Here is a 21,916-nt window from a genome sequence, read left to right on the forward strand (position 1 = left end):
ACAGAACAGTTGCAAAAATGGTACAGAGATTTCCGTATATCCCTTTTTATGATCTGAATGCGGTGTCCCCCGGACCCCCCAAATTCATATGTTGAAACCCTATTGCCCAGTGTGATGGTATTAGGAGGTCAGGTTTGGGGAGATGCTTAGGTCATGAGGCTGGGACCCTCATGAATGAAATTAGTACCTTACAAAAGAGGCTCGAGAGCTCCCTATCGCCCCTAAGACACAGCAAGAAGGCAGCATTTATGAACCAGGAAGCGGGTTGTCACCACAGACTCTGTCGGCACCATGATTCTGCATTTCCAACCTCCAAAATGGTAAGAAAGAAATGTCTGCTGTTTATAAGCCACCCCGTCTGTGGCATTTAGTTATAGCAGCCAGTACAGACTAAGAGCTCCTCATCCAGCTTCCCCGAGTGTTAACATCTTACAGACCCATACTGCAATTGTCAAAACCGTCACTCGCAAAGCCTACTGGGGTCCCTGGGGAAGATAAGACGGCATCTAGGTGATAAGGTCTAAACTCTTCTTTTGCGCTTAGTGTAGTTTCACTTGCCTGTAGGGGGCCACGTGCAGAGGCATCGCACCTAACGAGTCGCATTAGGGTTCCCAGCGCAGGACTGCCCCATCAGACACTTCAGCTGCAGGCCGTGCGCAAAAGCACCCCACAAGACACCACGATTCAAGATGGCGGAATCGGGCCGAATGCAGAGAGGCTGCACCCAGCACTGGATCCGGAGCTGGAGCAGCACAGCTGCGCATGCGCCTGTCCTGCAATAACCCCGCCCCCTCCCTGCCGCCGGAGACCTTATAAAGCAGCCCCGCCCACGGCCTGTCCCGGGAGCACATCCTCTAGAGCCTGAGCTCCCACCTCCACGTTCCTCGATCACAGAATAAAATTTTCCACAGCATCTGAACTGAACTGGGTCTTGTTTTATTGGCTCAAACAACACCAGCCAGGAGAACCCTTGTTGGGGACCGATGTGAGAGAGAGCCAATAACAAAACCAGGAAATTAACATCAGTGCAATACTGTTATCCAAACTAAAGGCCCCAGTTTTCAACTAATGTCCCTTTTCTGTTCCGGGATCCTATCCAGGATCCCGAACGGCATTTAGTTATTTCTCCTCAGTCCCCTGAATCTGTGACAGCGCCTCAGCCTTCTCTTGACTTTTATGATCTTGACGCTTTTGAAGAATATTGATCAGTTTTTTTGTCAAGTCTCTCAATTTTGGTTTCTCTGATGTTTTTTCAAGTTGCCCGAACGTTATACATTTTTGGCAAGAATGACACAGAAATGATGTTGTCCCCCCCCCAAAAAAAAACATATCAAACAGAAGTTTCACGAAACCCTATCTTTGCTATGTAAGATACACGCTGACATTTTCTATTACTCTTTGAAATGCTGGTTTCACACCCTTATTGCTTCACAGCCGTCTAATGGGTCAGAAAACACTGCCCTAGGCCAGCTCGTGTCTGAGACCTCCTCCTCCCAGTGGTTCTTTCTTGAATCTCTTTCCTTTCTTTGCCTCAGTGGCACCGCACTGACTGGGTTTTCCTTCTTCCTCACTGACCAGCTCTTCCCCGTAAGTTTTGTCCCACCCCCATCCCCGTGTCCTAGATGGTGGCGATGGGTGTACAACACCGTGAATGTTCTATCTGAACATATGTCACTAGGCTTATTTCCTCTGTGAGCTGACCCACTCCTTCCGTTGCAGCTCCACACAGGTTTGCCCACCCCGGCTCTCCCACCTGTGTTCCAGGCTCTGCCTTCCCGCTGCCTCCAGGAATTTCCATGTGGGTGTCCTGCCCTCACATCAACGGGACCAAAATAACATTTACTCAGCACTCTCTCCCTCACAAACTGGATCCCCTTCCCTCCAGCCTATGCCTGTCAGCGTTACGCCCTTATTCCTACTTACTTATTGGCAAGAAGCCCGGCTTTCACTGTCTGGCACCGGGACGGCCACCCAGCCGGCTCCTGTATTCTCCATTTCCTAATCCAGGGGTTCTCAAACTTTAGAGAACACCACAATCACCTAGAGGGCTTGTTAAAAACTGATTGCTGGGGCCCACCCCCAGAGACTGTAATTCAGTGTCCAGGGTGGGACCCCCAAATCTGCATTTCTAACGAGTTCCCAGGAGAGGGTGATGCCGCTTTGAGAACCATCGCTCTAACCATCCCAAGTAGGAATTCCAGACTCATTTTGCACTTCCGGGACCGCAGGGAACCCGCGGCGGCGCGCACCATTCCACCTGCCCTGCCCAGCCCGGAGCAGCTCACCCTAAGCCACTGTTTTCCCGACATGGAAGGCCTAATCCATCCCCTTGCCTTACAAGGACTCAAATCTCCCTCATTCTGAGGGGATTCGCTCCAGACCAGCAGCCCCAAGATTTTTTTTCTTCTCCAGCCTTCGTGGAGTTGTTTCTCTTAGGACTCGGTGGCAAGGAAAGTAGCGATTACCGTCGCAAGGTTAGTCCTGCCTCTCCAACTAGGTCCCAGGCTCGTAGTAAGTCGTTCTTCCTCTGTGCTCACTGCAGTTTGCTTCTCTCATTGCGATTTCTAGTACATCCCGTTTTCACCTTGCACACCCTCCCATACACGCGCGGGCACACGCACGCACACACACACAGAGGTACAGGCACTGGTTTAGGACTCTGCCTGAAGCAGAGCGTGGGCAACTGCTTGCCCGAGAGCCGTCTGGCTAGCCTCCGTGAACTTGGAAGAAACAGAGTGAGGCCTTGCCCTGCCTTTCAAGGACCCGCTGCTTGCGGACGGCGGCTCTCGGGTTCTCTCCGCCCGGGGGCTCTGCGAACAGTCGGTGCGAGGGGCCTGGGTGGCGGGAGACGTCGAGAGGAACCGAGGCAAGGGGACATTTGGGCTGCCCTACACGGGAACACATGTCTTTTAAAATCTTTTGGAGGGCGTCCAAAGAAGAGATCACGTTGAGCCCTTGGAGGTGGAATCAAGACCTGGCTCGCGAAGGACACGAACGCCCCGTGCCGCGCGGACCCTCCCCGGCTCGCCGGCTCGCCGGCTCCCGGGGCGCAGCCTGCGCGGCGGAGGGCGGAGCCGCAGCGCCGCGTCCCGCCGGCAGGGGTCTCCGTCCTGGCTCCGGAGCCGACGAGGAACTCACCAAATGGAGGCGTGGGGGAGGGAGCGCGGCGGGGCGGAGAGCCGCGCCTGCCGCTGCCGCCGCCGCAGTTCTTCAGCCCTCACCTTTGAGACACTTGGTGGCCGCGCGGATCCGGCAGGAGTCGGAGCAGTGACCTTGTCACGTGGGGGAGGAAATGCCTTCCTCGCCTCCCAACCTGCCGGCTCTGGTTCTGGGGCTTTTCTGGCGTGATGAGCGAGGCCGGGAACGCCCGCTCACCGCGGCAACCCAAGGCCGGCGGTCCGTGCGGGACCGTGACCCGGGGAAGTCTCGTCCCAGGTTTCTCTTCACCTTCCCAGAGAGCGGTAGGAAAAGGGCTGCTACCCCAACATCTTTGCCCTTCAGGGCGATTCCGTTTCCTAACGTGCCTCTTTTGAAAGAGGCCCATTTAGTCGGTAATAACAGCAGCCGAGTAGGCACGAGTCGGGCCAGTAGCGATAACTTTATTTTAACAAGTGCTCGTGGGTCATCTCCGGGTGCCAGGCACTGTACCCCGAGATTCAATGGTGAGCAAGGACTCAGACCCTGTCCTCACTACCCGGACCGCCAAAGAACTGAGTTTTCAGGTGACCAGATGGGCTTCTGGTGCCCATTACCTGAACATCCAAGACCACATGGCGGAAGAAAACCCTCCCTCAAACCCAAGCGCGCAGTCTGTGCCACCGTTCGAAGCGGGTTCGTGCAGGCTTGCGTTAACTTTTTGGACCTTTTCACTTCATTTAACAGTAACGTGCAAAAAACCTTCACTGACGGCTGCCTTCGGGGCTGGGCCGTGCTGGGTGCTGGGGACGCAGTGGGGAACAAGATGTGTCCGTGTCCTGGGGAGCGAGAAGCCCAGTGCAGGTAGTGGGCGGGTAAAGCATAAACAAGAAATTGCAGTGTGGCTGGGACCCTGGTCCACTAGTTGTCTGGATTCCACTGATCTATTCTATAGGGCACAAGAGGGACCAGGAGAGAGAGGTCCCGCCCACACTGCTGGGTCAGACCCAAAGCCCAGCCCCAATGATGAAGAGTCCCTTAGGAAAGCCACCATCTGGTGCCGAGGCCCAGGGAAACATCAGTTGTCCTGTATCCCAGGACCAAGTAACAGGAGCATCCTAATTTCTGACCCTGGGGTTGCTCTGGCTTCACTGATCTCATTTCCCTTCAAATTCATTTCCTGGGAAGTTCCTCAGGAACTAGTATCCAGCAACCAAATACTCTGCTTCCCATCTCATGAAACTGTGCTCTAGAATCTGGCTGATGCTGGGAGAGAAAGAAGGTTCACTCTTTATTTATTTATATTTTTAAATTTATTTGTTTGTTTTTTGGCTGCACCCCGCGGCTTGTGGGATCCTAGTTCCCAGACCAGGGACTGAACCCGGGCCCTCTGCCCTGAGAGCACACAGAGCCCTAACCACTGGATCGCCAAGGAATTCCCAAGGTTCACTCTTTATATAGCTTTCATATAGCTCAGTTTCTGCTGCTGTTGTTTTAATGTGCTGAAATTATGTTTGGGCTTTCTTGTTCGCTTTTTGAAATAAGTTTTAAAAATTCAGACTTCCAGGAAAGACCTTCTTTTCTACATATTAGGTTAACAGAACACTAGCTGTGTGGTTCCAACCTCCAACGTTTCTAGGCAGCAAAAATCTCATCGCGTAGCCAGAGAAACAGTCACAAATTCCCATGACACACTTTCAGGCCGTATCTCTCTGCTCTGGGCCTGCTTCAGGACTGTGGGAGTAAGGCAGTGCTGCAGAGATTAGCTAGGAGGCACTTGGAATCTCTCCACACTGATATTTTGTGCTTTTTCCCCGAGTGAGAAACACAGAGTCCTCTACAAGCACTGTTATGTTTTTTTGTTTGTTTTAATTTATAAAAATACACAGACCTCTATGTTCTGTGTTCTCTGAGCTCTGTGTTAATACACAGCATTTAGTGCTATAAGAAAGAAAACTGCCTTGTTGAAAAAGCAAAGCAGAGTCTTGTTTACTCTTGTCTGTCTGTCCACACCAGGATAATTCCTGCCTGACTACCTAAAGTGCCCGAGCAGTTACAAAGGGATAATTCACTTCCTTTCTCAGCTGTTGAGTGCTAAAATCATTCTCCTTGGGAGAGATGCCATGTCTTATCTAGAAAGATACTCAGAAAGCAAAGTTTATGATTATTTATAAGTGTGGTAAGCACATCAGACATGTGAATAAGAAAAATTAGGTACATTCTGATGATTCTTAGGATGCCCTCAGAGAATGACACACATTTCCCATGAAATCAAAGTCTTTCTCCTCTAAATCTCACATATTCTGTTCTGTGTTTCTGAAAATGGGCATCGTTTCTACAAACTGAATCCCATTATCACATGCAAAACACTAAAAATGTGTTCACATAGAAAAACTATTTCAGTAGACTAAATTCAAAATTGTTTTAACGAGAAAGAGGTGGGCTGACCTGCGACAATCTCACAAAATTTGGGAATGGAAAAAAAGTCTTCAGTACTAGCGAATTCAACTTCCAAACAATATCCCTGGCAAGTAGCCTCCTCACACCTGAGGACACACGCCTAGTGGCAGGGATGCTCCCAGAGGCCCACCCTTTCCAACTCTTGGAAACAGTTCTTTACCCGGAGCCTGAGATTCCTGAAGCTCCCTTCCTCGGTGCCCACTCGCCACTCTAGCCCGGCCACATGGGAAAAGCCTCATCCACGAAGTAGCTCCTTCAGTGTCTGAGTAGCTCTCAGAGGTTTTACTCTTGTAGGTTTGCAATAGGGCCTCGTTGTACTCATTGAGTCTGTTAAAAATTGCTCATTGAGGTGTCTGGGGGGCGGGGGGGGATGGAAGAGGGAGCCGGACAAGGCCCCAGCCCTCCTGGTTCTCGTCTTCTATTGAGGAAGACAGAAAATAAACAGTTAAACAAGTAAATGGATAATATTATGTCAGGTAATGATAAAAACACTGAAGGAAAAGCAAGTTCAGAGACTGGGAAAGGGGAGTGCCTTTCCCCTAGGCTGGGAGGCAAGGGAGCCCTAATGAGGAGATGACATTTGAGCAAAGACCTGAGTGAATTGAGGGGATGAGCCATGTGAATGGGGGGAGGGGAGGGAGTGAAGGCCCTGCAATGATATATGTGTGATGTTTGAGGAATATCAAGGAGGTCAGCAAGACAGTAAGGGGAAGTGAGACAGTAAGTAGGAAGTGAGGTTTGAGAGGCAGCCAGGAGTCCTGTGGCCTCGACAGGGCCTCACTCTGCAGGGTTGAGAGCAGGGATGTGATGTGATCTCAAGACCCTTCCCATCTTAGTTGCTGCCTTCTCTATTTTTCTGGCTGGCCAAAGTCTCTGTAAAAGGTGGTAACCCAGACTTGCCTCCAACATTCCAGGTGAGGCCTAACTTGCAGAGTACAGCAGGACCATCCCCTCCTTTATTCTGGACATAATATTCCTATTAATACAATCTGAGACCTCTGAGATGGCATTTTAGGAAGCAATTTATTGAGTTTGCTGTTTTCTTTTGCACATCATACTTTTTTTCTCTTTCTTTTTCTTTTTCTTTCTTTCTTCCCTCCCTCCTTTCTTTCTTTTCTTCCTTCCTTCCTTTCTTCCTTCCTTCCTTTCTTCCTTTCTCTCTTTCTCTCTTTCTTTCTTTCTTTCTTTCTTCCTTTCTTCACATTATACTCTTAAACCACATGCCCCACCTGAGTTTCTTCCCCACCGTCACCCTCGTCCCCCCCTGGCCTAATACCTACTGTTACCATGGAGCTTAAGGAAACATCCTAGAGCCAAGTGGGAGCCTACTCAGAACAAGGTCTTTACAGACACATTTTTGTATTTGCCTCATCCTGGTTCCATTTAACATGTCAGGTTCCAAACATCCTAGACTTGTCTGGATGGCTTTTGGGGGCTCAGTGGTGGATACTTTCCTCTTAAATTCTGTCTTATTAGACTGGGCACATTGTTTCAGTTTTTAAAAATATTTTTGGACCCTGGTTCTAGCATCTTAATGTATAAGCTATTCCTCCCATCTTTGCCGTCAACAGATTTCTTCAGGATATCACTTATAACAACGTTGTATAGAGGGCAGCTGAAGATAGAGCCCTGTGGCAAGTCAACAGAGACCTCCGTCAAAGTTGGAATGGATCCATTACCAAGACTTTTGGGAAGTGATTGTTCAACCAGCTGCAAATCACTCTAATTTGCCCTATATCTACCCTACATCTCTTCATTAATCAACGAGGACACAATAAAAGATTTTTGTCTAAGATACTAAGACGTACACGCACTGTCTTGACCTTCCAGCCCAACCATGCTATAAAACAAAGAAATGAACTTATACCTCACAGTTCTTATTTGCTTTGCCACCTCTCTTACCAACTCCGGACTTTTCCTCCTGGCATGAGGCTCACCTAACATCAGACACAGGCCATACCTAGAAGCTTACTTCCTTCTTTTTTACTGTAACTGTACACTGTAGTTTTGTCTTCCTAAATGCATTATACATGTTACTGAAAAGCTGTGATAATTTGAATCATATTCTAAGTATACAATGAACTGTTCATTCCATCAATAAAGGTATTGATCATTCCCTTGATAAGTCCAATATTTCCAAAAAGAAAACTCTTTTTGAAATACAAGTATAATACTTTCTAATATAGATTTTTGTTTACCTGTACTGAATTTTCTCAAAACGTATCATACCTTCCAAGACAATAATAACAGACCAGGGCTGCTGTAACTTGAATCACCCGTAAATCCAATACCTGGCACATGATGCCCTCCTGCCAGGAAATTCTTTAGCCTCAAATCTTCAGACTCAGTAAAATAAATAGTATTTCTTTTAATTGGTAGTTCATGTGAAGATAAACAAAAGCAGTTTCCATCTGGTTTTACATTGATCCTGAATTATTTTCAAGTCAACCTTGTGCCCCTTTTGCAAACTAGATCACAAATCTCCACGAGGGCAGGGAGATTGCCCTTTACTGCCTTCACAGAGTCAGGCAGCACACCTGGAACATACATAACAAGGGCTCAATAAATGTTTCTTGAATAGATAAAATGAGCAATAAACAAATGTATGTTTACAAAAATAATATTTTATTCATAAAATGATTTTAGTTTTGCCAAGGATCAAACAGAGACATGCCCAATGCCTTCTAAAATGGAATTTTGGGGGCAAAAATCACCATCTCAGGTACATAAATAATAGTGAGATTCTCGATAGCAATTCTCGCACATTTTGGTCTCAGGACTCCTTTAACACTGTTAAAAATTATTGAGAACCCCAGAGTTTTTGCTTATATAGGATATGTCCATCAACACTTACCATATTAAAAATTAAAATTTATTAATTCATTTAAAATAATAGCATTGACTCAAAATAGATCAACATAATTAATGTTTTGTGAAAATACATTTTACATAATAAAAATAAATTAGTGAGAAGAGTGATATTATTTTAAATTTCTGTAAATCTTTTGAATGTCTAGCTTAGTAGAAGACAGCTGGATTCTCATACCTGCTTTTGCATGCAATCTGTGGGCATGTTACATGACATGTAGCCTTTAGAACATGGGTCCCCAACCCCTGGGCCAGGCCGCACAGCGGAGGTGAGCGGCCTGCGAGCGAAGCTTCATCTGTATTTACAGCGGCTCCCCATCGGTCGCATTACCGCCTGAGCTCCGCCCCCGTCAGCATTATGGTGAGTTGTATAATTATTTCATTATATATTACAAGGTAATAATAATAGAAATAAAGTGCACAATAAATGTAATGTACTTGAATCATCCCAAAACCATCCACCCCCCCACCGGTCCGTGGAAAAATTGTCTTCCACGAAACCGGTCCTTGGTGCCAAAAAGGTTGGGGACAGCTGCTCTAGAAAACTCCACTGTACACTCATAAGAATGAGACTAAAAGAGGCAAACAGTGTCTTGATATTATTATGAAAATAGTTTTGATCTATGGAACCCCCTTGAAAGGGTTTTGAGGACCCCAGGAGGCCCTGGACTATATTCTGAGATCCACTATTCTAGATGTTTCCACTATTCTAGATGTTTCCATCTAGATGTTATTCTAGATGCTTAAATAATAATAGCCACTCAATTCATAAATTTTCTTCTTTCTCTTGAATATTAGAAAGTTCAGAGCCAAGTTGAGTAATCAGTTCAGGCAAGGAATTAGAGTTTGTCCATCTCGGCCACTCTGCTCAACTGCAACCTGTTTGCTACTTGACTTTTACATCTTTTTAATGTTAATGGTTTTTTGTCATATTTCTCCTATTTTTATTAGAATTTGCTCCAATCCTTTCTGGAAGTAGGTTGGATGTTTTAAAATGTAGGTATGGACTTCCCTGGTGGTGCAGTGGTTAAGAATCTGCCTGCCAATGCAGGGGACACGGGTTTGAGCCCTGGTCAGGGAAGGTCCCACATGCCGCAGAGCAACTAAGCCCGTGCGCCACAGCTACTGAGCCCGCGCACCTAGAGCCCGTGCTCCGCCACAAAAGAAGCCACCGCAATGAGAAGCCCGCGCACCGCAACGAAGAGTAGCCCCTGCTCGCCGCAACTAGAGAAAGCCCGCACGCAGCAACGAAGACTCAACGCAGCCAAAAATAATAAATAAAGAAAATAAATTAAAAAGAAAAAAAATGCATTTTTAAAAAGTACTCTTAAAAATAATAATAATAATAAATAAATAAGTAAAAATGTAGGTATGTGTACGTGTATGTATATGTTAGGTTGGCCAAAAAGTTCGTTTGGGGCTTTTGTAACATTGTGCGGAAAACCCCAAATGAACTTTTTGGCCAACCCAATATATACATACGCACATACCTATATATATCAACCATACAAATTTAATATTACACCTTTATTTCATTCTCAGTATCTATCCAGCTAACACCCTTCAACAGGACGAAAATATATATGATAACCACATAAAGGATTAAGACCTTCCTCAGGTTGATCGAATGGGCTTTCTTAGAGTCCAGAGGACAGGGGTTGAACTGCAAGGAAACAGCTCTCTAAAAAGACAGAGTTACATGATAGAGAATTTGTCACTCAAGAATTTAGGCAAATTAAGTCTCTAGAGTGTCTGATTTATCCCAGACTCCCACCTGCATCTACCACTTTTCTATATCAATGGCTAATTGGATCGAAGCCTAGGATAGTCACCCATGGGAAATGTCTGCCCACCGCACTTCATTCTCCTGTCAGGGAGAACCGCCCCTCAGTCTGCCTTGGGGCACCCTACCTGCGGCCACCTTGTTTGGATCAGGTTGTGTACCTGCCTCAGGCTGGGCCAACCACATTCTCCCTCCTGGGAATTCGGTATTGGGCTGAGGACGGCCAGTCGCCTGGCTAATCTCTGCAGGAGAGGAGATGTAAGCGTGGCAATCATAGCAGATCATCTCCTACCCAGTCCAGCTGCCCACCAAGAAGAAGAAAGTCGATCGCAGAGCGAGACGGGAAGCAGAGACAAAGCTGGAGAGGGGTCCTGCCTCGGTGCCTGGCAGCCATCCGTCCTTGGACTTGATGACACACGGCTTCGTCTACACACTTCCCTGCACGCTTCAGCCAGCTCAAGTTGATGACTTGCAACCCAAAGGTGTTAACTGAGGCAAAGACAAAGCCAGAACCATCTGTGGGTTTTTTTTGACAGCCGAGTCCCTTAAAGGATTCTGGAGAGCACTGCAGGCCCTAAATACACATTTGCTCTTTGAAGGCTTCCACTGGGCAAAAGCATCTTTCCATCCAAGGCCAATGAGATTAGGAATTGGCATTTCCTCCAGCCTTACATTCCCGGAGGGCAAATGTACAGATGACTGGAGTTGGCAGTTGACTCTGTGGGTTAGTATTTGCTGAGGGCACACACCCAGGGACTCGAGCGACAGAATCCCCAGGCGCCAGCCAGCAGGCTGCCTGCTTTGCTTCCAACCACCTGCCTGTTCTCCCTCCTCTCAATCAGCACTCACCAGAGCCCTGACCCTCAATGACCGGCAGGATGACCCACTTTTTAAAATGCCAATTTTTAGCAGCTGGAAACAATAAACGTAGAGGGAGGTGAAGATGCCGGAGGAAGGATTTCTCTTTGCCTGTTTTCAAAAGTCGAAAGATGCCCTAGGACTAGGGAACAGCAAGGATGGAGTGCAAAGGTCACAGAATGCTGGTGCAACTCCTGCCTCGGAGCCGCTGCGGGACCGTCAGTTAGTCCACACACCTCCCTGGGCCTCGGCTTTTACAGCCGCGGAATGAGGAGGTAGAAGTAGATGGTCTTTAATATCCCTTTCATCTTCCACTTTCTATAATCTTTGTAAGCTGGAAAGATTTACACAGAACTTCGTCTTGATTTTATTACTTGTAGTTCATCTTCTTGTGACAGAGCCGGCGGCAGAGCCGGCGTGCAGAAGTAAGTGGCTCTCTCTCTGGGTTGATTTAAGAGGTGCTGAAAACCCCAAGTACCTCCCTCACTGTTCTGCCACAGGAAAGGCCTGAAGCTTCCCTGTCCCAGAGCCAGCCCTGGCATCCAAGTATTGTCTGTCGATGGTCCTGCTGAAAAGGCAAACACCTACATTGCCCACTGTTTCTCACGGAGCAGATTAGCCTGGACTTGCCTCTGGATTCCCTAGGAAAGGTACTAGGAATGGGATCCAGCAAAGGCACCATGGCCGGGAAGGGTCTGGGGCCCAGGGCACGGCGGTGGCAGACACGCCCGGGCAGTCAAGGGTACAGGGGAGCCCACGAGCAGCAAAGGCTCCAAGGCCAGATGAGGAAGCGGCTCTGAGCCAACTGTCCTTGCAAAGGGAGGTGGGTTGTCAGATTCATTTGACTCCCCTGATTCTCTTCTCCTCTTCAGGGTGCCTGGCAGGAAGCAGGAGATTCTCTGACCACCCTCCAGGGGTCCCGCCTCAACACAAGGAAAGCCTGCCCCTAGGCCCCCACAGGCTGTCATGAAAAAAGACTAGGGAAGTTGACCACCTGGAGGCAATAGCCCGATTCTGCTGGGGAGCAGCTGCCCAGATCCACCGAGGCCCCTCGCATTGCCGGGGTTCACGACTACTGCCACAGCCGGCCCGGGCACCGGCTTCCTTCCTCTCCTGGCTGTCTGCCTAAGGAGCCGCAGGCCCACCACGGCACCCACCCACCCCAAAAACAAGGCTTGGGTGTCAGGTTGTACTAATTCTCATTTCTGGTGGCTTCAGCTCTTAACCTGTAGAAAAGGAGAAAGGATAACCAGGAGGAGAACTTCCTAGTGCTCCTATGGGGGATTTAGTCAACATGGGAGCTGTATGAGGTTTAGGAATAAATGAAACATCAGCTAGCACCCTGAGGTATTATTCTACAACACAGCATCTTAAACACCGATTCCCCTGCACTGTATTGAAACGTGTCAAACATGTTCCCTTGGACTTTCTTGGAAGGCTAGACTTGTCAAATCTTTACCTCGTTTTGGGGTGACGATTAGGGTGTGTTCTGGTGACTGATGAATGTGTAGATACTAAGTAGAAGTAAAAATAGCAACTGAAGCCAAAACCATCCTTAGTGGTATCTTGAAATCTTCTGAAAAGAAACTACTATCCAAGAGCCTAAGTGAACCAGGTGTATTTTGTATTTGCTGGGAATAAACAGGAAAGGGGCACACATACTTGGGGGACCACAAATGTCCCATCACCATCACTACCCATCTCCTTAGTCTCCAGAGTAAACAGTTTGTAAAATACCAAAGGCGCCAAAGTCCCAGTTTTTCCCAGGGGTTCTTCATGGTCCAGCAGAACTTTCTGGGTATGTTGCAAGAGTGCCATTAAACCTTCAAGTTTAACTTGCCTTGCTGGTCTCCCCGCCCTCACTATCGTAGATTTCCTTTGTAGGAGAATGGGAATTGGGGGGATTTAAAAACTCTTATTGGATAGTCCAGCAATTATGCACCGGGGATATGGGCCTAGGGCCCAGGGAATCTCCCTAATGAGCCACAAGGAGACTCGGGTTGACTGGAGACAACAGCTCCTTAAGCACTCCCTCTGGAGAGAGTCTAGGAATTCAGATTCCTGCTAATGAAAGGCCTCCTCAACATCCTGAGGGGTAAAGATGCACTGATCATGTCCATTGTGAAGTACAAGTCTGGATGAATTCTGAGCACATACCTACCTGCAAATCTACCTGCCTGTGCTCCAGACAAGGCATGGATTCAATCGGTGCTAAAGCTAAGCCATTTGTCTGAACCAGCAAATACTAGGTCACAGTAGAATAGGGGTTTGGAGTCAGAGGGATGTAGGTTTGAGTCCTGGGTCGGCCACTAAGAGCTGTGTGGCGGTGGCCGAGTCACTTAGCCTGTCCCTGCCTCAGTGTCCTCCTGTGCAAATGGGAATAAAACAGACTCACGCGATCTGATCTGGATCTACTGAGTCTGAAGAAGTGGGAAACAAGACTGTGTGGCCTCATTTCGGGCAGCAGAAATACCACACACTTCTCTGCCTGGGACTCCGTTGTCCGGCCACCTTGTCTTTGCACCCACCCACCTCCGCGCGGAATCCGACGATGCAATTCCGCCCTAAAGGACCCTCCATCCCCAGCCCACCGGCGCCAACCTGCTCCCCGGCTCTCGCGCCACCCCCTCGCCTCTCTCCCTCTCGGTGCCATTCGGCTGCCTCGTTTTCTTCTCTAAAACAGAAAGGATTGCCGCTCTTTAATCCGTGCTCAACTTCAGGGGCAGAATCGTCGTGAAAGTGAGCAGACAAGCGGAGGGCGCTGCCACCCGCCCTTGTGTGAATGCCGCGCTTTCCGGGCGCTGACGGGCCGGGCCCGAGGGCGGCCCGGGCGCTGGAGCTGCCAGCAAACTTTCCCGTCTGAATTCCAGATCGAGAGCCTGGGAACCACACTCTGCCCAGACGTGTGTGCGACGCCGAAACCAGGGAGCCGCCCGCAGCCCTGGGGGCCGGGGGAGGGGAGAGAAGGGGAAAGGGAGGGGTGGGAGGAGGCGGAGGAAGGAGGAGGTGGGAGGTGAGAGGAGGCGGGGGAAGGGAAGAGTGGGGGGAAGTTGGAGACAGGGAGGTAGGAGGAGTGGGGGAGGGGCGGGTGGGGGAGGGGCGTGGGTGGGTGGGAGGGAGGGAGAGAGGGGAGGAGGGGATGGGAGGAGGAGAAGGCGGGGGCATGGGGAGGGGGCGGGGGGGGAAGGGAGGTAGGAGGGTGGGGGAGGGGCGAGGCGGAGGAAGGAGGAAGTGCGGGGTAAGAGGAGCGGGAGGGAGCGGAGCCCTGCCGGCGGCCAGAGGACCGGCGGGCGCTGACTGCGACCACCGCTCTCGGGCAGCGGACGCGCTTTGGAAGATGACGTCAGCACCGCGGAGCTTTCCTGAAACACACCCCCCCCACCCCCCAAAAAAGAAAAAAACAAGCGCAGCCCGCCCCGCCCTGGCCTGGGCAGCAGCGGCGGCGGGGGCGGCAGCACGCAGGCCGGTGGGCGCGGGGCGCGGGGGGCGCTCCCCGTGGCCGCGGCCGCTCAGTCCGGGATCTGGGCTCTGTCAGACTTCCGGGAGAGAGGAGGTTTTTCTTCTCCAAAATCCACCAGACTCCTTTGATTCGCTTTTGTTTTACAGTGGAAAACTACAATAAAAAAAACATAGCCATGAAAATAAGTGAGATTAAAACCTGCCGGCTTCACTTCCTGGAGGCTTTTTGTTGGGTCTTGAAACTAGGAGTCTTTGCGGGTCATCCTCGTAAGTGCCTTTTTAATCCGTTCCCACTGATGCTTGTGCGTCTATACTGCGTTTAACATCCATTATTAGACGGGTGACGTTGTGACATTGTGTTCAGTTGATTTGATGATGATTTCTGCTTTGGTCGGTTGACGTTGCTTCACTTGATAACACGACATAAATGCATACACGTTGCAAGAATAAACCCTGTCTTAAAATAGAGATGAAAATATTCCCTAAGGCGCTGCCAATACCAAAAGAGTGAAGTGTTATTTAGACCGTGGAAGTGTTAGAAACAACAATAATTCATTGGCTAGTTCATAGTCCTTCTACGTAAGTTAACATTTTAAATCATTAAATAATAGGGATAGAACCCCTATTAGTTGTTCTAAACTTCCTGTTTTCGAACGTGTATCATTACATCATATGTAGTGAATCGCATTATTAGCTCTCTATGTGAGAGAGAATTTCTGCTCTAAAACAGAGCAGTTTTAATGCTTAAGTACCAAGAAGTTATTCTTAGGAAATCTCCAAATGCAGTCAATTAATATTAAACAGATGCAGGGACTTCCCTTGTGGTCCAGTAAAGACTACCCACTCCCAATGCAGGGGGCCAGGGTTCGATCCCTGGTCAGGGAACTAAATCCCACATGCCGCAACTAAGACCCGGCACAGCCAAATAAATAAATATTAAAAAATAAAATTAAATAAAAAAAATAAAGCAGATGCAGTAGGGGGTGCTTACTAAAACTGAAGGCTCTTCCCCCGGAGAATTTACTCCGTTTTCCTTTAAAATGAGCCAGCGAATCATTAATTTTAAATTGGCCAATGCCAATTGAAGATCACTCCAAAACCAGAATGAGGCATCCCAACAATGGTAAGTAAATAGAAAGGCCCAATTCAGTTTACAAAAATGTGGCCTTCAGGCTGTGTCTCATACACCTGCATAAAGTCAAAGACGATGTGATGCACATTTTATCACATTAAACCAGAAGCAGTGATAGGGTGTACCTTCATGTAAACAGGATGCACAGACACACGTTTCACGGAACTGTTAATATCCCAGTTACTCCATGTAGCTTAAGTCCCTGGGAGGGAGCTCCAGACCAGAGGTTGTAGACTGGCGCTGCATGGGCCCGTCCTTGTTTTCCAGACCTGTTTGTTTGCCCTTTGAAGTGTGTTTTAAACTTTTGAATTCATTATCTATATTTAAAAATCAGGTGACTTCCCTGGTGGCGCAGTGGTTAAGAATCCGCCTGCCAATGCAGGAGACACGGGTTCGAGCCCTGGTCCGGGAAGATCCCACATGCCACGGAGCAACTAAGCCCGCGAGCCACAACTACTGAGCCCTCACGCCGCAACTACTGAAGCCCGGGCACCTAGAGCCTGTGCTCCGCAACCAGAGAAGCTACCACAGTGAGAAGCCCGTGCACCGCAACGAAGAGTAGCCCCTGCTCACTGCAACTAGAGATAAGCCCGCGCTCAGCAATGAAGACCCAACGCAGCCAAAAATAAACAAATAAATTTTTAAAAATAAATAAAAAATAAAAATCAGGATATTTCACAGGGAAAGCTGGACTTTTGGCTTCTCTTCTTTGGCTGCATTGGGTCTTCGTTGCTGCTCATGGGCTTTCTCTAGTTGCTGCGAGCGGGGGCTACTCTTCGTTGCGGTGCGCCGGCTTCTCATTGCGGTGGCTTTTCTCGTTGCGGAGCACGCGCTCTAGGCACGCGGGCTTCAGTAGTTCTGGCTTCTGGGCTCTAGAGCGCAGGCTCAGTAGTTGTGGCGCACGGGCTTAGTTGCTCCGCAGCATGTGGCATCTTCCTGCACCTGGGATCGAACATGGTCTCCTGCACTGGCAGGCGGATTCTTAACCACTGCACCACCAGGCAAGTCCTTTGGGCTCTCTCTGAAATCTGAGAAGACCTGGAGCAGAGCGGCAGTGTCAGATGTGACAGTCTGCACCTCCCCTGTTGTCCTCTTAAGGTACTTGTCTGCCCTATGCGCGAGTTTTCTGCCCCAGACAAATCACTTCATTTGGTGTTTGGCGTTTTTATAAGGATTATTAAAGTCATAGGTGGTTTAGACACTCTCTGTCTAGACCTAATGCATGTATAATTAAAACCTCAAATCTTGATTTCCAGAAATTCATCTTGACAGATTCAACCAATCAGAAACTGAGTCTGCGTACATTCCCTAAAGACAGGCGCTACGGAATGTCCGAATTCCCTCCAGAATGTCCGGATTCCCTCCATTCTGCATTCGCCCAAGATGCAGCAAGACATAGGGGTGCGTGTGGTCTCAGGAATTAAACAGACCTGGTTTGGATTCCCACTAGGTACTTGCTGTGCAGTGTTAGGCAAGTTATATACTATCCTTGAGCTTGTTTCCTTAAAAATAGATATAATAAAACTACCCCTTTGAATTATTGAATATTAAGTAGTTATATGTGAAAGCATCTTAAACAGTCCCTGCTCCATAGGAACCACCCAAAATATTAATTTCTCATGCCCTGGGGATTTCAGTTACTAATGCGGATACTTGAGAGAGAATTCTTACTAGATCTTTTTTCTTGTCTATGAAATCCTACTTTAGTAGAATCCAAACTTTGGTATGTGTAGGAGACTCACCCAGATACTTGATTACAGTGCTAGTTTCTGGGTCCCTCTTCTAAGATATAGGAAGTCTCAAGTAGGGCCATGGGGTTTGACATTTTAACATTTCATTCTGGGGCACGAGTCCTCAGCCCTCATTCTGGACTTGGCCCTGGTCATTCAAGGGAGTGAGGTGGAGACAGAGGCAGGCCTGAGCCGAGTCCCAGGCTGGTCCCGGCCAGCTTGCTGATCCCAAGGCTAGATTGGATGCCTCCCTTGATCCCTATTGCCAGCTCCTGGATCCACAGGCCTTTATTGAGCACCTGCTGGAAAGTGCCCTGAGCGGGCACCAGGCACGCAAGGCAAAGGAAGCAGTGCCTGTCCTCGGGGAGCTCAGGGAACTGAATTCCAAGGTCAGGCCTGGCATTTGGGTCCCAGTTTCTGCCTTTCCTACCGTCCAGCATTTAATACCGTCCCAAATGGCTGTATTCCCGAAGACACTCCTTGATCTCATCAGCGCCTCTCTCCCTCCATCCCCCCCACCCCCGCCCAGAGCCATGCTTTCCCACGCGGCACTGCAGCGACTTCTGCATTACACAAGGACACTTAGCATAGCACTGCTTAGGTGCTCATTAGATATTTGTGGAATTTAATTTCCTTGGACAAATATGTCTTCTGAAACTTAGTTTATGTTCATTCACTCATCAAATATTTATAAGCCAGGAACTGTTCCAGAAGCTGGGGATAACTGCCATGAACAAAATGCAAAATCCCTGCCCACGTGGAACTTCTATTCCAGTTGGGGAAGAAAGGCCATATCAACAACCTACTTTGAATTCTTGTATATTGGGTTGTTATCTGTACCTGGACATTTGCTGCAATCTTGTTTGCTCTGACTGCCACCTCAGTCACCTGCCACATGGCCTTCTTTCCCAACCCTGGTCTACACAACCCTTACTCAGCGGCGATTCTATCTGAGGCCAAAGAGCAAACCGGTTATCTTATTGCATCTTGAATCAGTGTCTGCATATCTCCTCTAGGCTTTAACCAAGATCAGCCATTCATTTCCAAATGCGGGAGACTTCCACAACAAATGCAACTTGTATATTCTCTTACAGAATATTAGGGAGAAGACTTGATAGGAACCAAGTGACTCTGCTGTCCCATTGTTTGGTCCTGTTATAATACTGCATTTCTTTTTAAGCTTCTTAGCTATTATGCCAAATATAAAAGTAACTCTGACTACTTTGCATTCATATTCTGTAGCTTAATTTGAGTAGACTTCTAATCATTTATCAGTAAGAGATAATCTTACCTTTAGATATGTGATTTTGCGGGGTACATTTTGCTGCATTCTTACTGAGCGCTTTGTATTTTTCTGGGTCTAATACTTGTTATAGAGAAATACAAGTCCAATTGTGTCATAAAAATGAGAGAGGATTTCAGTATTCCAAGTATTCTACAAAGTGAGTTACACCTGAAAATTCAGGTAAAGAAGTATAATTTTAATTTCTTCTCCAAAGGGGTAACTTTTCGTGAAAATGCCCCCAAATGTATTATTTCTATCTCTTTGCATGTGTATATTTTTATATCTGACCTCTAACTATGATCATCTTTGGCTCTCAATTGCATACATTCGATCATTTCCTGAGTCTGTATGACTTCCTGTTGAGAAATATGAACTGGGTCAATGGAAAGTCTTTGGGAAACAAACTCAGACACCCAGGATTTCCCTTTGTCCTGTGAAATGCAAGATAAGCAATTTGATTTGGACATAATATCATTCTTTAGTCAGGCAACTGATGAATAAGCAGGTAGAATTAAAACATGCTGGACCATGGATGGTCACTCTAGCAAGTGGGCCAGTTGCTGTGCTTCGCACAATTTCAGACTGTTCCGTCAGAACTTCAGTTGAGAGTCTGTATATACGCACTATTGAAAGTGGCCATTAGGGACGTGCCTGGTGGTCCAGTGGTTAAGACTTGGCCTTCCAATGCAGGGGGTGCAGGTTTGATCCCTGGTTGGGGAGCTAAGATCCCGCATGCCTCATGCCCAAAACATAAAACAGAAGCAATATTGTAACAAATTCAATAAAGACTTTAAAAATGTTCCAAATCAAAAAAAAAAAAAAAATCTTAAAAGAAAGTGGGCATTAATAGATGCAACTACCCATCAGAGCCGTTGGAGTTTTAAAGCCATGAGATCTGGCTACTCTGATAATCAAAATTCAGACTGTGTGTTAATATCAGGATATTAACACACAGTCAGACCAGAACCGGAAGTTTACTTAAGAGAAACTGAAAGGAAAGAAATTATATGCTCCATGCCTTTCTAGTACTTTTTTTCCCCAACCGGGAGTGAGGGTTGAGAGGGAAGGTGGGATAAGGGTGAAAATTTGGAACCTGGGCCTACGCAAGCCACAATAATAATTGTGAGAAGTCCACTTTTGTTTTAATTGACGTTTCCCCTCACTGAACTGACATTTAGTGATTGAAATATCTGGAATGCACACCATAACTTGGGTGTCTTTACTTTAGGCTAAAGGTGCAGACGGCAGAAGGTAGGGTACAAGGGGTCAGATGACATTGGTAAAGGGAACAAAACAAATGCGAATTTCCCAGGCAAAAAAGGTAGCTTCTCCAACTCTAGGCTGTGCTGGGCTGCTCTAAAGCGCTGCATCTTTTTTCAAGCCTAGGCCTGCGTTCCCCTCAGTGACACTGTCAGGTGCTTCCCATCACCTTTTCAGTCAGATCTTTAACAAGCGCACTGGGACCCCTGCACTTCCGTTTAGTAATTGGTGGTAGGATTTCTCCTGTAGTACAGATACGCATAGATTTGTTCACTCTCCTGCTTTTATGATATTATTTTAGAAATTGAGCTGTCAAAGGTTGTGTTTGAACACTTTTTGAATCAGCACTTTAATTAAGGGATCAAAAAGCTTAAGCTCATGCTTTTTAATAACTGAAACCAGTGTCTATAATTTTTCATATCTAAAATCTATAGATGCTAATATCAGCCTAGCTTCTTTTACTTTCAACTCGTAAAGAAAGTTTTCCTTCTTCTTTTTTTAAATTTTTAAATTTTATTTGTTTATTTTTTGGCTGCGTTGGGTCTTTGTTGCTGCGCACGGGCTTCCTCTAGTTGCGGCGAGCGGGGGCTACTCGTCGTTGTGGTGCGCGGGCTTCTCATTGCAGTGGCTTCTCTTGTTGTGGAGCACAGGCTTTAGGCACGAGGGGTCAGTAGTTGTGGCTCGCGAGCTCTAGAGCGCAGGCTCAGCAGTTGTGGCACACGGGCTTAGTTGCTCCTGTGGCATGTGGGATCTTCCCGGACTGGGGATCGAACCCGTGCCCCCTGCATTTGCAGGCGGATTCTTAACCACTGCGCCACCAGGGGAGTCCCTCTTCTTCTTCTTAAGTTCCCTTTTTTACATCCAGTAGGACCAGCTCTTGTGATTATCGTCAGCAGAAAGCGATATACCACAGTGGGCAACATGAAATTGCCAAGTTGTCAAGAATTCTAGGGATTTTCTTTCTTCTCTAGTTATTGTCACAGCCAATGTCTTCTTGAAAGATGTATCTTCATTTCATTGCCATATTAGGTGGCTAAGAGTTTTCTGGTCAATTTGGTAAACTTTAGACTATCTTAGAATTTAATTAGCTCAATAAAGTGGCCAAAGGAACCTACAGATGACCACATGTACAAATACATATGAAATCAACGATACAGGCTGACTGGGGTAGGTGGGCCAGTCCTCCTGTTACTCTGGGGATGTGTGTGTGAGCTGCTTTGTTTTTGTTCTGGAGGGTGAGGGCTACTGGTGTGGGTAAATTTCCAAACTCCCCAAGAGAACATAATCAGAAAACACACAGCAGGCATGGAGAGGAGTCACACAGCTGGATGAAAAGGGAACTAGAAGGAGATTGGATTGTTAAAGGAACTAGAATTGTTTCACATGCAAAGTATGAAGCAGGGGCAAGAGAACTGGAAGAACCAAGGTTGTTCCAACCAACTTCTACGATTATTTTATTGAATCGGAGAAAATATGAGCTTCAACCACAGCTGAACCTAAAAAGGGGAAACTTTTCGTTTAGCACCAATCATTGCCATGCATTGATTAATAACATTAGCTGGCATAAGGGTAGTGTGGAAGAAGCTTGTTCAGTCGCCCACTGTACTCCCTTCAGCCTCTACCATTTTGTCTCCAGTACAAGCATCTAGGTAAAGACAGAAAAAAGTGGCTATTTGGGAAGTCAGCTTTCACCCAAACATAAGAAATTTAAAAAAAAAATTTTTAAGTGTTTTATTTTATTTTAAATTTTTTTAAATTAATTAATTAATTAATTTTTTGGCCGCGTTGGGTCTTCATTGCTGTGCGCGGGCTTTCTCTAGTTGCGGCGAGCGGAGGCTACTCTTCATTGCAGTGCCCTGGCTTCTCTTGTTGCGGAGCACGGGCTCTAGGCGCACAGGCTTCAGTAGTTGTGGCACACGGGCTCAGCAGTTGTGGCTCGCGGGCTC

The 21,916-nt window shown here is 47.4% G+C and overlaps 1 long non-coding RNA gene across 1 annotated transcript; it reads left to right on the top strand.

The window, feature by feature from the left end:
• The first annotated feature begins 13,912 nt into the window (after positions 1-13,912).
• On the top strand, positions 13,913-17,290 carry LOC132352569 (uncharacterized). Its single transcript, XR_009498787.1, has 3 exons — positions 13,913-14,007; positions 14,711-14,830; positions 16,952-17,290. It is a non-coding gene; the product is annotated as an uncharacterized LOC132352569 (long non-coding RNA).
• Positions 17,291-21,916: the final 4,626 nt, after the last annotated feature.

Source organism: Balaenoptera ricei, chromosome 18, assembly GCF_028023285.1.
Source record: "Balaenoptera ricei isolate mBalRic1 chromosome 18, mBalRic1.hap2, whole genome shotgun sequence".
In the NCBI taxonomy this organism is placed as follows: Eukaryota; Metazoa; Chordata; class Mammalia; order Artiodactyla; family Balaenopteridae; genus Balaenoptera; species Balaenoptera ricei.